The 19,211-nt window shown below is 36.8% G+C and overlaps 1 long non-coding RNA gene across 1 annotated transcript in view; it reads right to left on the bottom strand.

The window, feature by feature from the left end:
- LOC121859156 overlaps positions 1-11,056 on the bottom strand; it is a 45,665-nt gene extending 34,609 nt beyond the window's left edge. The window contains exon 1 of the long non-coding RNA XR_006087612.1: positions 10,825-11,056. This is a non-coding gene — a long non-coding RNA (uncharacterized LOC121859156). The remainder of the gene's footprint in view (positions 1-10,824) is intronic.
- Between the last annotated feature and the right edge of the window lie 8,155 nt (positions 11,057-19,211).

The raw sequence follows: 19,211 nt of genomic DNA on the forward strand, positions 1-19,211 counted from the left end.
TTGAATTACGTTTTTGGGGCCTAAAAAAATTCCGTAGGAACGCCAGTTTTATAATGGAAGTCAATGGGAAAATTGGTTTCGCGTTACGGAATTTTGCGATGCGGTCAATTGTCCAGGGATGGAACCCTTCCGTAACGCAGGGGATGCCTGTAATCAGTTCTAGGACTTATATTCCTTACCATTTTAGTAAATATCAATAATTTTAAAAATTTAAAATTAAATTGTTTAGTAATTTTAACAATTATTGAACATAATTGAAGGTAAGGAAACTTGTTTTATGCACGCCATCCAGCCTGTCAACACACCAAACAGGTGTCAGTCTTTGTGTCTTTTCAGTGGAGGTAACATCTTGCTTGAGACTCTCTTCAACTAAACGCTTTTTTCTGTGTTTGCAAGCAAATTATTGGTCATTTTGAAATTTATTTTACATATTGACAATATATAATGCAGTGCAGTGTTGATTTAAAGAAAATAATCTTGAATTACACCAAGAGAACTAAAATTTTATGGGTGAAATGGGGTGACTTCTCTTCCACCCCAATGACTTCTCTTCTCCCTTCTCCTTCACCCCCATTCTAATTTCCATCATCATCATCCAGGAGCCTTCTACATACACACCTCAAAGTAAGTGTACTTTTCTACCTTTTTTGTTGAATTTAGGCAATTTTCGGTGAGCTAGAACCAATTACCCAAAAACCGAGGGACCACTGTACAGGACCAACACACATATTCCTCTCTCCCTCGTCCGTGGTGTCATATTGTTTCGCACATAATCCGTGCAGTACATTTTTTACTATGTACAATAGTGTAATATTACTTTATCTTAATATCAATTAGTGGTAATCACCTAGTTGTATCATTGTTTTAATAGGATTTATTGGTCTGGTTTAAAAACACATTTTCATGAACACAAAGGTGGTTAAGTAGGGACTGCCTGTACAATGGTCCCTCAGTTAACGAACACAATTCATTCCACAGAGTCGTTCGTTAACCGAAAATTTCGTTAACCGAATCCATTGTTTCAATGGGATATTGGGTAATTAGTTCCAGCTCACAGATAAGTACATACAAAGTAAAAAAAAATGCAGTAAAGTACACGTACTTTGAGGTGTGTATGTAGAAGGTTCCTGGTTGATGATGATGATGGGAATTAGAAGTGGGGGTGGAGGAGAAGGTAGAATAGAAGGAAGTGGGGACGGAGGAGAAATCACCTTTCAGGGGACCCATGCTTGATGCAGTAATTTCACCAATAAAATTTTAAGTTCACTAGGTGTAATTCAAGATTATTTTATTTCAATCAACACTGCACTGTGCTATATATTATCAATATGTAAACTAAATTTAAGAATGACCAATAATTTTAATGTAAAAATGCAAAAATATTCAAGACACCAACAAAATCAATGTTCACTTCACTGTAAACAAAGCCAAACTGACGCCTGGTGGGTGAGACAAGCGGCTGATGGGCGCACAAAAAACTGGTTCCCTGTACGGCATATATTATCAATATGTTAACTAAATTTTAAAATGACTAATAATTTTAAAATAAAAAATGCAAAATATTAAAGAGCACAAATTTCTTGATATTTACTCCACTGGAAATGAATGTAAACATAAGAACAGATTACTGAATTGGTAGACTAGCCCATCAGCTGATGCTCACAACAAAACGTGTTTGTCGTAAGGATTTTGTTAATCGAAGTTTTGTTCGTTAACCGAATTGAAGATTCTTATGGTAGGTAATTCGTTAACCGAGATTTCGTTAATCGAACTGTTCGTTAACCAAGGGACCACTGTATTATGAACCGACTGCCTCAGTTACACACAATTGATGGTCTCAATTGTTTCTCTTACTTTGACAACACAACATACATGTCATTTCTCACTCTTGATATTTTTATTTTTTTTATTTTTTATTAATTTATTTATTATTATTATTACCGGTATTACAATATTATGTATAATTTCTATAAATTTTTATTCTTTTCTTTTATTATAATTGTTATAGGTTTTTATTAATTTTATTATTATCATCATCATCATAATTATTATCATCATTTTATTATATTTTCGCCCCCTAGGCCTTGATGTAGGTCATTAAAATTACTTGTGCCCGGGTGGGCTAATACCCTTAAAAAAAAATTTTTTAATAAAATAAATAAAATAAAAATTTGAGCTACAGTATTTGCAGTTCATGCACAAACTTATTCTCCATATTTAAACTGCTTTGACAACTACGACAGTTTAAGGCATCTGTATCATTATTATATTATCATCGAATTTCTTTTAGTCACCAAAAGCTTTTTAAAGTATTCATTAACTAGTGATTTTAGTGCAATGTGTTGATATAAATTTGTCATTTTAGAAAAATATTTGATTATATTTTTTTTTCAACTTGTCATTACTATTAGCAAGTACTGTAGTAGGCAGCTGCCAAACAGGGAGGTACTACCGCCTGGGAAGAAATTGGAACTATAATGTATTGTCTAATGGTGGATCCTGCTGCCATATGGCATCACCAAAATTGTGACCAAGTCCCAGGTTGCTGATCTGACTTTCTGCCTCATTTACACACAATTGCAGGGTCTCAATTGTTTCTCTTACTATTGACAACACAACATACATATATTGTTCCTCACTGTTGTCAATTTTTTTCATTTTTGTATTTATGGTTCTTTATTATTATTAATATTATTATTATTACTATTATTATTATTATTATTATTATCATTATTATTATCATTATTATTTTATTATTTTATTTTTTAGTAGAAATTTTATTTACTATGAATTATTATACAGTAATTATTATTATTTATTATTATTATTACATTTTTGCCCCCCAGGCCTCGATGTGGGTCAGTGACCTGTACCCGGGTGGGCTAATCCCCATTTAAAAAAAAAAAAAAAAAAAAATGGCGAATACAAGAAAGAAACTTGTGAGTGTGGAGTCCCTTAGCCTCAGGATGGTTTGCTTTAAACCAATCATTAAAACAAATTCATAATGTATTTTCTTTACCCTGTTTGTGCATACCTAAGGTTAAAAAAAATGGTTTTATTGTTTAATAAACCCTAGGCTTTGGGTCACATAACATTTTAATCTTTTGCCAGCCTATTTGAATAATAAGGGTGGGAGAAGGCTAGATTATGTTGCCAAGTAAGTATTTATCTTCCACTCACTCACACATGAGAGCCGTCTAGTCTCTTCTCAAAAGCTTCTCAGCTTTGATTTAATGAACAGTATAGGCATCTTGCCCTTGGACTTGACTCACTTCACCATGTTTCTACCAAACAAAAGCACAAGCATAAGCCTTGCACTGTATTGTGATCAATTACTGGAGCAGTAATAATGATTGTTAATAGTGTAAATAGTAAAAACATTAGGCAGTTACTGTAAGGAGTTTTTGATGCACGGAATAGCTAACGCGTTAGCTATTCCGTGTGCGCAGACGCTGCTTTTGATTTGTGAGCATGACACTTTAGCTAACACCTCGATGAAGCGTTAGTCTTTCGCAGGGCCCAAGCGGCACAAATAGCTAACAACCAATCAGCGATTTCACCCGGTGAAAATATGCAGATCATGGCCGCTTATGGAGAATGTTTTGATTAATATTGAAGAGTTGGAGGCATGCAAGGCAATAAAAAACTGTGATATAATAATAAAAATAAGTTTATATAAGGTAGTATATTGGATAGGACCTAAAACAAAGCGTGAGGCATGAAAGAATTGAAAAGGATTGCGCCTAGTTGAAACCTGTTTAGGCTCCACCCTTTTTATGTGAGTGCTATCCGATTTCATTAGCCGTTGGTGACTGGTGTAACAATATTGATAATTACTCAAATATGATTAAAACTTTAATATCATTACTCAGAAGATACTTTAAATAAGGGTGAACAAGTTGATTACAGTTCTGTAAGTGCAAAAATTAAGAATTAAACGAACATGAAATTACTCGTATTACGTGCAGAAAAATACAAACTCGGCTGCGAGAGAAGAAGTGCAGAGCAGAGCAGCTCTCGGTTGTTTCTTGTGCTTTCCGAGTCCTTTATAACAGGCCTGATTTTTTGTTACATATTCTTATTTATTGTTGACTGATAGACTTTTCTCCTTTTTTCTTTCTTTCCATAATTTTCTATATATTTTCTCCACTATTTCTCTCCGTATTGTGTCCAAATAACAGTTCTCCTAATTTTATTGTTTTCTGAAGACTGTGTTGTACAAAAGTTATTCCCAAGACACAGTACAATGTCATATTTTTTAATGTCAGTCCAGGAAAGCTAACTTGTTAGCTATTCCGTGCACCTTAAAACGCCTTACAATACAGTAAATGCCTATAGTAAAGCAAGTGTCCTGTACCTCATACTGCCTTCAAATTGGTGTGATTACCTCGTGACTAATGCGTCACACACACACACACACGCCACTTCATGAACATTCACGAATCGTCCAAGCCAGGTGTTGCCAACCTATGATAAGGATATTCATTTTTTCCTGTTTAAATTATGCATGGCCAGGTTTTAAGAGTAGAATTGCTTTTTATTTGTTTTTTTAAATGTTCCAAATATACATACCCACTTGGGGGGGATGGGGTTGCCGACCATAGCCTGAAGCCCAGGGGTTAAAAAAAACAAAACATGGTTTTAACTCAATTGTTTTAACTCTGGGTTTAAACCAGGCCAAATCTAGCCTAGATGAAATTTGTATACAGCCCCTACCTTTTTTGTTGGATCCTACTGCCTAATTATATTGTATGCAGTAGTGCTCTAAAGTACAGTCCCCAATAATAATTTATAAGGACACCATTCATACTGCTGTGCGGCCCCGAGTACTGCTAGATATTAAGTTTGTCCCTCTTGCAAAAAAGATTGAGCACCACTGGTTTAAACCAATACACCCTGCCTGCGCTGTCTAGGTGCACAGGAAACTGTACTGTATACTGTACAGTACTTCCATGGCCTACGTGCACCATTTATCTATAGGCTATATTCATGCTGAGCTGTACAACTGTTTATAAACATGCCTACCCAATTGGGTAATTGTGGAACAGACGGCTAACACCCAAATGAGTTGTTCAATTTCATTCATTTTTTCCAGATGTTATGATGATAGTAAGTAATAAAATGACACAACAACTTTTATTTTCATAATAAATAAGTACTGTATTTATTTTTATTAGTTTTTAGTTTTTCTCTACCTATCAGTCATAAATTGCCTATAGTGGGCAGGGCATGAAGAATGAGAGAAATTGTGGAGTAAAACACAGTGAAAAACTGATCATAAGACACTAAAATGATGTCTCTATGTGCTTTGTATGCGAAGAAATTAACTACAGGTAGTTTTGCTATAACGCGATAATTGTGTTCTTGTAAAATATAGTGTTATAGAAAATCGCGTAATAGAAATAACAGGGCTTATGGAGAAAACAGGGTTAGGTGCAGATTACTCGAAATCGAAAAAATTTAGTAGTTAGCCTAACACAAAGGATAGCACAGCCTAAATAAATGTTACATTCATATCTAATAATGAAATCATACAGTAAATGTAACACTTTACTTGATGGGGGAGAAGGGTGATTTTGAGGTTGATAAAATCGAGCTTCTCTTCAAGTGTTATATCCTTTCTTTTACGATCATCACCAGGAATTCTATCACCAGAACGCTTCTTGTTGATATTCTTCTTTACTATATTCACAGTTAATACAGTGGGGTATGCTATAACGAACGGATTCTACTACGAATATTCCTATAACGAACGGTCATAAAATTGAGAATGCTATAACGAACGAAACTCCTACAACGAACATTATTTAATTTTTTTTTTCTAATTTATTAAACATATTAATGATTACACCATGTTGTGTTGTATTTGGGGGCCTGGAACGGATTAATCCTATAACGAACGAATGCTATAACGAACAAGGTTCTAGAACCAATTAGATTCGTTATAGCATACCCCCATTGTACCACAAAATTGGAGAAATAGTAAGCAAAAATCGCGTTATAGCAAACAAGCGTTCGCGTTATACAAATATCGTTCCTAATTCATAAATCGCGTTAGAGCAAATTCACGTTATCAAAACACGCGTTATAGCAGAAATCACTGTACTGTATTTATCGTAAATATTCTGCTGACAAATCTGCCGTGTCGGCGCGTGTTGTCATCCGCTGATAGTTTGTTTGTTGCAGCGCAATAATCAATCATACTCTCAAAGCTACAAAAAACATAATATTACACCATGTTGTTTCAAGAAAGTTGCTTTCACTGGTACCATATATGAGAGTACCGTATTTTGTGGTATATAGGACACGCTTTTTTCCTTCAAAATTTTACCCTCAAAATCACCCTGCGTCCATTATGGTGAAGGTCAGGATTGGGGTCCAGCTTGGGATCTCGGTATCCCCCTAGTATAAGAATCCAAACAACTTCAGAATGAATATATATGGTATACGTGTATTACAAGAATAATTCCATTTAACAAAGAGAACAATTAAAACAATAATAAATAAACAAGGAATATTCAGTAACTGACTGCGATAATTCTAGAAACTACTGACAGTGGTCAGGCAAACCACTCGTTGTCATAGATGTTTACAGATTTCCCAGCAATAACCAGTGTTATATTTCTTGTATAAACGTGTAACTGCCTTATAAAATAAAACAAACCTTCATTGAGGCACGAAATGCTTCAATTACCGGCTAATGCTCAACAAACAACGGAACAATGGTCTATCCACCCGGCAGCCATTTTTGTTTTGTTTTGGTAAAGTTACGATACTACACACTGGCATGTTTTGGTATGAATGTTTTCTTTTTACAAATAAAGTGGCAATAAATTTTTTTTTAACATGAAAATTCCCCTCACTTTTATTTTTCCAACATATTACATGCTAAATTTAGGATGCGTCCTTTGCGGAGATGCATCTTATATGCGGCAAAATACGGTAAGTTCTTTCTGCTTAATACGCCGGGTGCAGAGCCCCCGGCTAGGATGTTAGGTAGGGTTAGATAGGTTTCTTGGTTTGGTTAGGTTAGGCTAGGTTAGGTAAGGTTTGGTTAGGTTTGGTTTGGTAGGTTAGTATTCTTTATTTTATGAATGATAAATTATCAAATGCAGCTGTATAAAAAAATGGTATTTTATTTTAAAAGAATAAAGCAGAAAATAATAACGGTAGTATGTTAGGGTAGGTGAAGTTTTCTTCATTTTATTAACGATGAATTATATAATGTAGCTGTATCTAAAAATTAAATCCAGGAAAGAACCGACATTCAATTACAGAAAATAAATGGCAGCTCCTCCCAAAATGGAAAAAGTAAAAAATTGTAATAGTGAAATTATGCAAAACCCATTCTTCTTGCTTATTACCCTGTGTTTCTCATGGTAAGAAAGGTTTCATCTTCTCTGGAGAAAATTCCTCAAGTTGGTGCTAAGGTCAGACCACTCTCATCAAGTGGCTTCTGTACAGTACCATCTATTTTTTAGTCCAGTACTGTGCTACTTTGAGGAAGGAGTTATCCCAGAGGAGTGAAAAATGCACAGATAACAGCAATTTAAAGAGAGAGAAAGAGAGAGAGAAGCTAATCAAGGAAAATATAAACCAATAAGTTTGACTTATTTATGTCATTTGAAAATACAGTAATGGAATCTCTAATAAGGGAAGATATTATGGACCACCTAAAAAAAAAAGTAAGTTACAGTATGGCTTCACACCTGTTAGATCCACAGCTTTAGATAGTTGGAATGAAGTATTGGAAGATGGATATGCTGTGTAAGTTGCATATTATGACCTAATGAAGGCCTTTGATAGGCCCCACACACACAAGACTGCTCCAAAAATTAAAATCATGTAACACTGGTCAAGACTATATAAAATGGATTAAAGCTTTTTTGGAGAACAGAAAAAAAGGGGTGACAAAAGGCTACCCCAAGTATCAGTTCTAGGTCTATCACTGTTGTTTATGCAGTATTTTTTTTACTATACAGTTGTTAAATCCACTTCCAGATATCACGCACTGTTGGCAAATACTGGGCATGCACCGGCTCCTGAATGTACCTGAACCCGCTCCAGTGTTGGTCAAGTCCAAAGAGCTGGTGCCGTCAGGTAGATTGTTCCAAGAGTTTACAACCCTCACTCCGAAAAAGTTTGCCCTCACACTTGCGGCTTCTTCAATCTTGAGCTGTGACCCCTTGTGGGGCGAGCGTCCGCCAAAGTAAGGACTAACTGAGTAGTGCCCCCTGAGATGCTTATAAACCTCAACTAGGTCCCCCCTTGCCCGTCTGTAGTATAAGCTAGGCAAGTTCAGGCGCTCCAATCTCGCAGGGTAGCTGAGATGGAGGCACCAGCTTGGCCCTCCTCATTTTCAGACAGTCCCTAGCATATCTCGGGGACCAGATGGGGTGACAGTACTCCAGATGGGGAAGCACTTAAATAAAAACCAGTGAGGTATCCATGTACAGTACAGTATGTGGAGAAAACTAATTATTCAGATGTAAAACTAATTTTATGGATTTTCATAGACTGTATGAGGATATGAAGTTGAAATTATGGTCCTCCTGAAAAATGTAAACACTGTACAGTAAAAATGTAGCCTGGCATGATATATCTAATGTGAGAGAACAGCAACAGATAATCAGCTGTGACAATTAAGGGAAAAATATAACTCAGAGATAGATTTTGGCATTATAAGTATGATAATTTTAGCTAACAAAATTATATATGGGTTTAACAAGGAGAACTTTCGAGCATTTGGATAAGGTTATGATTAAATGCCTTTACATGTCTCAGATCCAAATGCAAACACTACTGAATATGCAAAACAAGCATGATGTATACTGTAAAAGATGCTGAGAATATCCAAGGACAATCCAAAAGAATGGTACCATCACTAAAAAACTATCAGTAACTTATGAAGAGATGTGAATGCTCCAAGATCATGGGTAGTATACCAGGTATATGAGAGAGAAACATGTAACAATATATTTGAAGAGTCAACTCAACTTCTTCAGGACGCGATAAAAAGATTTAAAAAATAATAATATTCAGATTAAACTTAAGGAAATACTGCATCTTAATTCGTACTCCCTCGAGAGACGTAGAGTGAGGAGCAATATGATCGAGGTGTATAAATGGAAGTCAGGGCTAAACAGATGATATAACAAAGGTACTCAAACTATCCAAACAGGAGTGAACTTGTAACAATGGCTTTAAATTAGACAAATTTATATTTAGGCACGAAATAGGTAAACATTGGTTTGGAAATAGAGTAGTGGACGACTGGAACAAGTTACCAAATATCATCATTAACTCAAACACTCTGGAAAGCTTCAAACATACGTTGGATGGATATATGAGCGATAGCGGGTTGGGTGTAAATGGGACTGCCCAGTATGGGCCAATAGGCCTGTTGCAGTTTCCTCCACTCTTATGTTTTTATGTAAACCACCTGGAACAGCTTGGCTGCAGTAGTGGCAAAATTAGAATCTATAACACTCACTTTACTTGAAAAGGTTAGGATAAATATTCGTTTAATGGCTGTGGCTCCTTTTTGTTATGAGAATAACAATTTCAACTTCCAAATCACTGTTGAAACCTAACCTAACCTAACCAAACCTAATGTACCTAACCTAATAATCCTTAAATATCCATATATAATAATCTTGCTGCTGTCATTATACGAATTTTAACCGAGGTTTGATATGGTGCGGAAGACACAGAATCGGACATTCCACTTTAACGTCCATTACGACTGATGAAGGCAATTGTAGCCAAAGTCAATAGACACTCTCGTTTCCCACCGAAATATTTAAATGCATATGGCTATTCTGCATGCTTGCCTATAATGTCATAAGAAATTTAAAAAATAATAATAATATTTGATAAAAACCTATATTTTGTGCATACACTGATCACACAATTGTTCCATGTCCACAATTTAAGGATTTAAGGCCAAGATTGATGAACAAAATGTTGAGACTGGAGCAGCATCATGTCCACGCAAATGGACATCATGAGCTGGTGATTTAGGCATATTTCTGCCTCAAGATTGTCTGAATATAAAGTGCCTTCTTTTTTAACTACTAATCACTTGGAATACTTACAAAGTTGTGATATGAGCCAGCACCTCAGGTACCCTGAGAGGTTAGAAAACCTGCAGTTGCCTTGCATATATAATAGAAGGGCAAGAGGTGACAACAGACGTCTATAAGCACCTTAAGAGGAAATTACACAGTTGAGTGCTCATAACTGGAATTGGCCTATTCTCGCCCCACAAGAGGTCCCAGCCTCATGTTAAAGAAGCCAAAAGATCATAAAATTGTCAAGGCAAATTTTTTTGGAGAGAGTTTTGATCTCTTAGAACAGTCAGTCAGGGAATGTTGTGACGGCAACAAGTATGAGCTTGACCAATACTGGCGCCAGTACAGATACATTGTGGTCTGGAGCCAGTACTTGAGTACCAGAGACGTAACCTACCGCCAGCAGCCATCAGTGGCCAAGAGGATAGAATAGTGAGAGTGGGGAGGCGACCACTATAACACTCAAAACAATAACAAATATGAAGTTGCCATTAATTTTGAAATCCTGACAACTTCCGCTACTTGTACACACAACAAATAATGTGCGTATAAAATATTGAATTACTGTACATTGGGTCACTACGGGTGGTGGAGTCGAGCTCTCTACTTCCCACACAAACACATCGTCATGTTTCTTATTTCTCTGATATTAAGTATTAACCATTCTCCGTGAAACTTAAATAATGATAAATGCATTTAAAACGTTGCTTATATACCTATATACATATATAAGAGTTTCAGAAGATATTACCTGTTTATTAGTCGAGAAATTTTAAGACTTTAAAGTGCTGAGAGAAGTCCTGGTCGAGTGAGGGCTTAGAACAACCAGTATTTAATGTATTGTTCACCTCTTATATCAACTTTCAACTTTGTTAATGTATCTGTTTATTAATTCCCTATTTCCCGATGAAACTAATCCTGCTTCACAGACCAGCGTTCACTACACAAATAAAAAGGGTGTCAAACAAAATTAATAAACATGGAAAACTAACACACCTTGATCCTCTATAGATGGCAGCACACTACAGCATTTGTTGAGGTATAGGGTATTCAATAACTTGATGTATAGGCTTATAGGCTTATCATAATGCATTCTACGACTACAAAATATAAATAATTCCAGGTGATGATGATGGTTCAGGTACAGATGAGAGGTGAGTGGCAGGTGAGGACCTCAACAGGTGGGGAGCGGTGATGGCACCTCCTTCAGGTGTGGCCACATTACACTGAACCTCCACCTTACTCATAGTTCCGCGTCCGGTTTTCACTTTCGTTAGTAAATCCATATTTAATAGTACATGCACAAAAGAATGATTACCAAACTTGTCACTATATTGTGCAGGCACCCACGACATGAAAATATGTCAACTAAAATGAATTTACTGCAAAACCCCCAAACATTCCAAGTTACAATATATGCCAACGTAAAATAACATTCATATGACATATATATATAACAAAGAAGTATGTCTGTGTGTCCTCACGAGAATCTGGGAACTACTTTACCGATCTGTAGTGATGATGGATGGTGTTATATGTAGTGATGATGAATGATGTTATATGTAGTGATGATGGGTGATGATGTTATATGTAGTGATGATGGATGTTGTTATATGTAGTGATGATGGATGATGATGTTATATGTAGTGATGATGGATGTTATATGTAGTGATGATGGATGGTGTTATATGTAGTGATGATGAATGATGTTATATGTAGTGATGATGGGTGATGATGTTATATGTAGTGATGATGGATGTTGTTATATGTAGTGATGATGGATGATGATGTTATATGTAGTGATGATGGATGTTATATGTAGTGATGATGGGTGGTGTTATGTAGTGATGATGGATATTGTTATATGTAGTGATGATGGGTGGTGTTATGTAGTGATGATAGATGGTGTTATATGTAGTGATGATGAATGATGTTATATGTAGTGATGATGGATGATGATGTTATATGTAGTGATGATGGATGTTATATGGTGATGATGGGTGGTGTTATGTAGTGATGATGGATGCTTGTTGTATGTAGTGATTGATGGATGATGATGTTGCGATGACGGATGTCAGGCGTGGCGACGATGGGAGCGGTGGGCGGCGATACAGGCGTGGTGCGATGATGGGTGGTAAATGTATACGATGGATGTTATAGTATAGATGATGGGCAAAGTGCAGTGATGATAGATGGTGTTATATGTAGTGATGATGGATGGTGTTATATGTAGTGATGATGGATGGTGTTATATGTAGTGGTGATGGATGATGAGCGTTAGGCGGGAGTGATGATAGCGCGGCATGTAGTGATGATGGTAAAGGCGTAGTGATGCTGATGGATGTTGTTAGATGCAGTGATGATGCGGTGTTATGTAGTGATGGATGATGCGGTACGTAGTGATGATGGGTGGTGTTGGTGTAGTGATGATGAAGATATGTAGTGGTGGATGGATGATGATGTTATATGTAGTGATGGATGGATGTTGTTATGAAAGATGATGTTGCGGTGTTACAGTGATGATGGATGTTGTTATGTAGTGATGATGGGTGGTGGCAGGCAAAGTGATGATGGATGTTATATGTAGTGATGATGGGTGGTGTTATGTAGTGATGATAGATGGTGTTATATGTAGTGATGATGAATGATGTTATATGTAGTGATGATGGATGATGATGTTATATGTAGTGATGATGGATGTTATATGTAGTGATGATGGGTGGTGTTATGTAGTGATGATGGATGTTGTTATATGTAGTGATGATGGGTGGTGTTATATGTAGTGATGATGGATGGTGTTATTTGTAGTGATGATGGATGATGTTATATGTAGTGATGATGGGTGGTGTTATATGTAGTGATGATTAGACAATAAAATAATAACAGTTTAATGCTAAAAAAATATACTTTGCTGTACCGTTGTAGTGAAAAACATTGTGGAACTTACATACACCGTTAATGAACTATTGATGGAAGAAGTTTTGGGGACTGAACAGGGAGACAATGTGGAGCCTCCCGGAGGGTGGTGTCCTACCGTTGCCTAGCGGATGAGTCGCCCTGCGTTTCTGCTAGTATATTCATATAAATAAGATATAGATACTGTATGTATATCATGATAATTATCATGTCAATAAAAAGAAGAGTGATAATGACACTGCTTTCTTAAGTAAAGTATTTACTGAGAACCAGGTGACAAAGAGTGGCATACAACCATGACATCCCTGACTGCAAGCTGATAATACAGTACTCAAGGTAGGAATTGAGGAAGTCCTGGATGCAAGCAGGATACAGTATATGAGGCGCTCAGCATTAGAAGGGGGTGAAGCGACACCTCGGCCAAAATGCGTTTTTTGATGGATATCATTATTTTCACCCTTCCTCTATGTTATCGCTGCTGGCTTATAAATGCTGGTGTCAGTTGTTGACAATCGCTGCCCACCTCGAACAATCATTGGATCTCTCACCGCCCCCCCTCCCCCCACACGGCCTGTTGCCTCGTGAGATGTGGCAGCTGGGGAAGGGGTGGGGGGGGGGGGTGTTTACGGATAAAGAGTTCCTGATTCTGCTGAATGTAAAGGGTGACGTGGCTCTCAAGACACAGATCGCCCTCTCGAGTGATGCCCCCCCCCCCTCCACGCGACCTGTGACCTCGCCAGATGCGCCAAGCAGTGTTGACGCCTGGCACCCCGGGAGTGGTATCACCACTGGTGTCAATATTGACGAGTGAGTATTGGCGTGCGAGTGCTGGCGTTTGCTGTCCTACCCGAACAAAGATTGGGGGGTGGGCGGTGTTTACAGAGAAGAGGTCCTGATTCCGCTAAATGAATGGCTTAAAAGGGTAGCGTGGCTGCCTGGACTTCAGGAGACCGCTCACTCAAGTGATGCTGTGAGGGTCAGTCCTCCCCTTGAGTGATGCTGTAAGGAGCAGCTTCCTGCTCGCACTGACCCAACGAATGCTAGTGAAAGTAAGCCCATAACTCAAGTCTTATAATGAAATAGAACTGTTGCCGGCATCAATAATCAATGATTTAGTTGATGAAGAATCTGTGTGGCGATTTTTAGAGATTGCAGAGAAAGATTTTGATCAGTGTGTGGTTGATTATGACGAGGCCATTAAAGTTATAGGCACGTCACAGGATTTACGTAACTTCAAGTTACCACGATCTTCAGGGATAATAAAACGAAGGAACTAAATAAAGTAATATTGTAATACTTTTATCACAACACTGTTTTTACCCAAGACTATGCAAACTTTCTCCACCATTGTATTCGTATGTTAATTACGTTGAGGGGGGAAGGGGGCGAGTGTAGTGGCGTTTCTTTATTATTACACACTATTATACTAAACAATATTATAAATCTTGGGATAATAATAGGGACAGAAAGATAAATACTGATAGGTAAATGAGTTTTTATTATTATTATTTTTTTTGGGGGGTGTAAGACGAGTGTTGTTTTTGGTGACCATTAACTTGTTTTACAGTATTAGCCCACAATAATAAGAGAATTTTGCAGAAAACATGATTATTGTTGGTTTGAAGATCAAACAACTGTACATCACGGGTAGTTATTCTCATTCAACTCGCGATGAAATAATTACTATTCACAGTTCTAACTTCCAATTTTCACAGATCCCTAAGAGAGGGATTAAGCTGCACGATAAAAAAATGAACCTTCTAGCTTGAAAAATAACAAAGTTATGGTTGTTTGAACTTTGAAAAACTTTAAACACGTTTTCCTCAGCTTTTTTAATTTGGCGCTTCACCCCCTTTTAGTGAGGAGCGCCTCATATATATACTGTACTGTATAATGAAAAATAATCGGCTGGCATGTTCGGAAATATAATTGCATTTTCAGTACTGTACAGTACAAGTGAATGTGCAGTTCAAAATTCATTACTGCGTATAATCATCTAGTACGAAGTTTCCTTGAAAGAGTGAAAAAGTATAAGGGAACGACGAATAAAATACCTGTACAGATAATACAACTGATAAATGTAATGTTGTAGTGGATTTCTCCCCTACAACCGCCGTTTGTCGCTGAATAGCCGACCCTCTTCGAATTCCCCAGCATACGCCATGTGGTCTAGGTCGGTAACCAGCGCCGCCTAACAAAGCAGAGGTCAACTATCAAGCCACGCCTACCCCCGCTATATAAGACCTCACGTGGCCGTGACCTACCTCTTTCTTCTACCTACAGCCACCAGCAAGCAACACCTCCGCTCCTGTCTGGTGGCCCTCGCTCCAGCCGGCGACCATGGCGCCCCTCAAGCTGCATGTCCTCCTCTGAGCACCCTCACCAACCAGCTCTCTCTACACCACGCTTGGACCCACGCTGCCACTCCCCAGCACCAAGCTGCATTGTACATCCAATACAATATGTATAGAGAGAGCACATTGTGAATTTCCTTTCTCCAACCCATCCTGAGTGTGAAACAATATCTCAAAACCCCACAATGTGTTATAATTATCATACAAATGCCCACAAACACCTACAAAACACTTGAGTACAGTATATGTTTCTCCATTAGGTGTTATTGATTGGGGAATGTGATAAATTACAATAATATTCAATCATTGACAACAACAATATGTGGAAAATCATTATAGAGTAGAGAATTTTACACACCCATATGTACTCAAGCACGCCTCAATTCTCGTACTTTACATCACTGACTGGCTGATTACATGCGTCATTGCTTGCCATATCTTAACAATAACAATTACGTAGATTTTGTGATACAATATACGATAATAACATGTGTCGCTGTGATCACCACAATATACAGCTATGTGTTGTGATGGACCAAGGTCACAAAAGAGGATCCTTTATTTATATGAATTGCCAGATCTCAGCAAGCAGATTTTTTGTTTTACATAAGTTTTTTACCATTCTGAGTTGATTTCTGCAAGATTTTTTTTTGCCAGTGTTAGCATGTCATTTAATTATACTATCTTGCGACAACTTAAGGGTTAAATTAACATATCAGGTAATTATTTTATTCTACTTGAACGGAAAGAAAACTACAATGTGCATTTTAAGCAAGGAGTAACCAAACAAGCCAATCTACACGTGCTTTTCTTGATGTCTACAGTATTTTCAAATTGCATACCATTAATAATCCCCATATTTACATATGTACAGTACTGTGTACAATAAAATCGCTCAAATAAATTGTCACCATGTCAAATAGTAGCAGAAATTAATAATAAAAAAAAGTTTTCCTAAGAATATTGTAAGACTAAATCACGTACTGTAGTTACACTTTTAGAATACACTACAGTTTTCTCAAGTGCCCAGTACTTGCCAGCAGTGAGTAACAGAGACGTGACCAACCGCCCAAGCAGCTAGCGAGCTGATCAGTGGCGAAGTGGATAAAAGTAAAGTAAAAATAAAGTAAAGTAAAAAGAAATAATATGACATACCAGATTATCACTCAGAAACATTCAGGAATAATTTATGGAAATAAAATTGGATGTCAAAATGAATAGGTATACCCTGTACAGTATATACTGTACTGACCTTTAATTGTGTTAAGCTGAAATGATTATCGAATAAAAAATATGAATTTATCTAATATTCATACTCACCACAGTTATGCTGTCACTTTACAGGATATGTAAACAAATATTTTCCATATTCACTGCCTCAATGGACGACGACGTAATGCAGGAAAACATTCGTAAAATAAGGCTTTGAGCTTGAGATAGGTTGTGTGCTTACATAAACACTTATTGTTACTGTTTTTCCCGAGTACATACGTACTGTATTTGAAAGAAAATTAATTGCCATTTATGCTTGAAGCTACTGTAGTTTTTAGCACCAAGGAATAAGATATAAAACATAACTTTGGAAAAAAGTCTAAATTGGTAACTTCTATGAATGCTTATTCAATTAATAATTATTTTTGTGCAACGAACACATTTCATATTGTTCTAACATTAAAACAATTTGTAAACAAAGAAATGAGCCATAGAAGTGTTATCAGCTTGTGTTGCTGCATTATTTTGGGATGGTTGTTCCTTTTTTCATGCACACATTTTCGTCTTTAAACCATGAGATTGGAATATATACTGTAGCTCACTTACTACTTATCTGGAAGTCTTTTTACCCACAAAAATATTAGGGAATGCCAGAAAAAGGTTATGCAGTGAAAAATTCGTCTCAGGAGTTTGTTATATCATCTTCCTACAATGGAGTAATAACCCCACTACCTTTAAGATGCAGTTGCCTGATACCGCTGTTTGGACGAATCATACTGAAAACAGTGACATAATTTCCTAGGCCATTTGTACATAGTGCTTTGCTTTAGGCTGGAGATGATGTAAAAATAGGCCAAGGTCAGGACTGAAAACATTGAAGGAAATGGGCTACAAGCTAATTGCTTCTCACTGAAAAATACCGTAACCCAAACCAACTCAGCCAGTTAACAGGCTCACTAAAAGGTTTTTCCTCTTTTCAATATTAGAACATGTGAAAGTACACAATAGCCCACAAAATATGCTGTCATGTACAATGCTGAGACAATAAATACAGTGTCTCCCTCATCCTCTTCCAAACCAGCACTTCCTGTAATGCTATTCCAGTACAGTACTGTATAGACCCCCCCAGCCAGTCCAGAAACAACAAATCAATTAACGAAATTCACTGGATTACTCACAGGTGAAATTGGATATCCCTTTGACTGAGGGTGAGTGATGTCAGCTCTATAAACTGACGTGCTAGCTAGGTACTAGTTACGTTGTTTACAAATCTATGCCTATACAGTACAATACAGGATGGACTCTGATAATCCAGGACCCGATAGTCCAACAGCTTCGATGGTTCGGGACGGTGTTATAGCTCACTTCTAGTGACTGTTGCCACTATTTTACCTTTAAATACTTATAATTTACCCCTAAATATGCTTCCTAAGAGACCAGCAAGCAGTGGAAGTAGTTGTAATGCCGCAAAATGTAAGCATGTGACATTAACTATTTTAGAAAAGATGTCTACACTGAAGTAATTAGACAGTAATAATACATTTTATGCGTTATTTTGCCCCCTTTAACCTCGGCTTTAATGATTCTGAACTTTCACTAATCTGGAACCAGTCTGGTCCCAAGCTTCCCGGATTAGTGAGGTCCAACCTGTACTACCTTTGCAGTACAATGTAAAGGGTGAGGGAGATCCAGGTATTGGATAGTCAACCAGTGTGAAGCAAAGACTAGAACTGAAGAATTCAATACCCAACAACTTATACACTTTGTGTCTGCTGATGTGGCATTCACAACTAATTGCTTCCAACTTTAAATGCAAAACTAATGATTCTAAAGATCTAAAGGGTATTTAGTGACTTCACTGTGATGGGGAAGGCTAATTAATTCATCAATATGCAGAGTCTGTGATGGTGAAGGGTTAAACCTATGTTTATAACCCACAACTCATGACTATAATTCAAAATTTGCCTTGTGATGGGCAATAGCCATTAGCATCTTAATGCAGTACAGTACCTAGCAATTATATGGTTTACTAGTGTCTACCATGTCAAAACATGGTAATACCTCTTGTGGCTTGGAGTGTTTGACAATGGCAAAGAGTGATGACTATTGAGGATACAAATGATGTGGCAATTCTCTAAATTTCCCCTTCCAAAAACGATCATGTTATACATAAGCTTTATTATATTTTGGTTAGTTGTATTGTTTTCATCCCAAAATCATCACATATTATTATCGGTGCTTAAATCCCAACAAATATAAGAATTTGTAGTTCAGCAAGTGATATGAAAATGTCATTGATACTCCAAAGCTTTTACAGTCACAAGGATTAGGACATAAAAAAAATCAATCTTATTAAACATTCATTGCAATAAGGTTAACATAATTATATTAATAACATGTACAAGAACTAATAAAACCTATATTCCTTTTTATTAATGAGAAAAATATATATACCTGAAAAATTCTAAACATCTAAAATGAACATACAGTATAAGAATGATCAGTTTACCAGAGAAATGCAATAGTGCAATAATATTCATATTGTTCGTATTTACACACTACTGTAGCAATAGCAGTTTTTGCAGCAATAAAGGTTTGATATTAATATTAGGACAGTAAACACTATCACTGCTATCAACAGTGGATATATTACAAG

Source organism: Homarus americanus, unplaced genomic scaffold, assembly GCF_018991925.1.
Source record: "Homarus americanus isolate GMGI-L3 unplaced genomic scaffold, GMGI_Hamer_2.0 scaffold50924, whole genome shotgun sequence".
In the NCBI taxonomy this organism is placed as follows: domain Eukaryota; kingdom Metazoa; phylum Arthropoda; class Malacostraca; order Decapoda; family Nephropidae; genus Homarus; species Homarus americanus.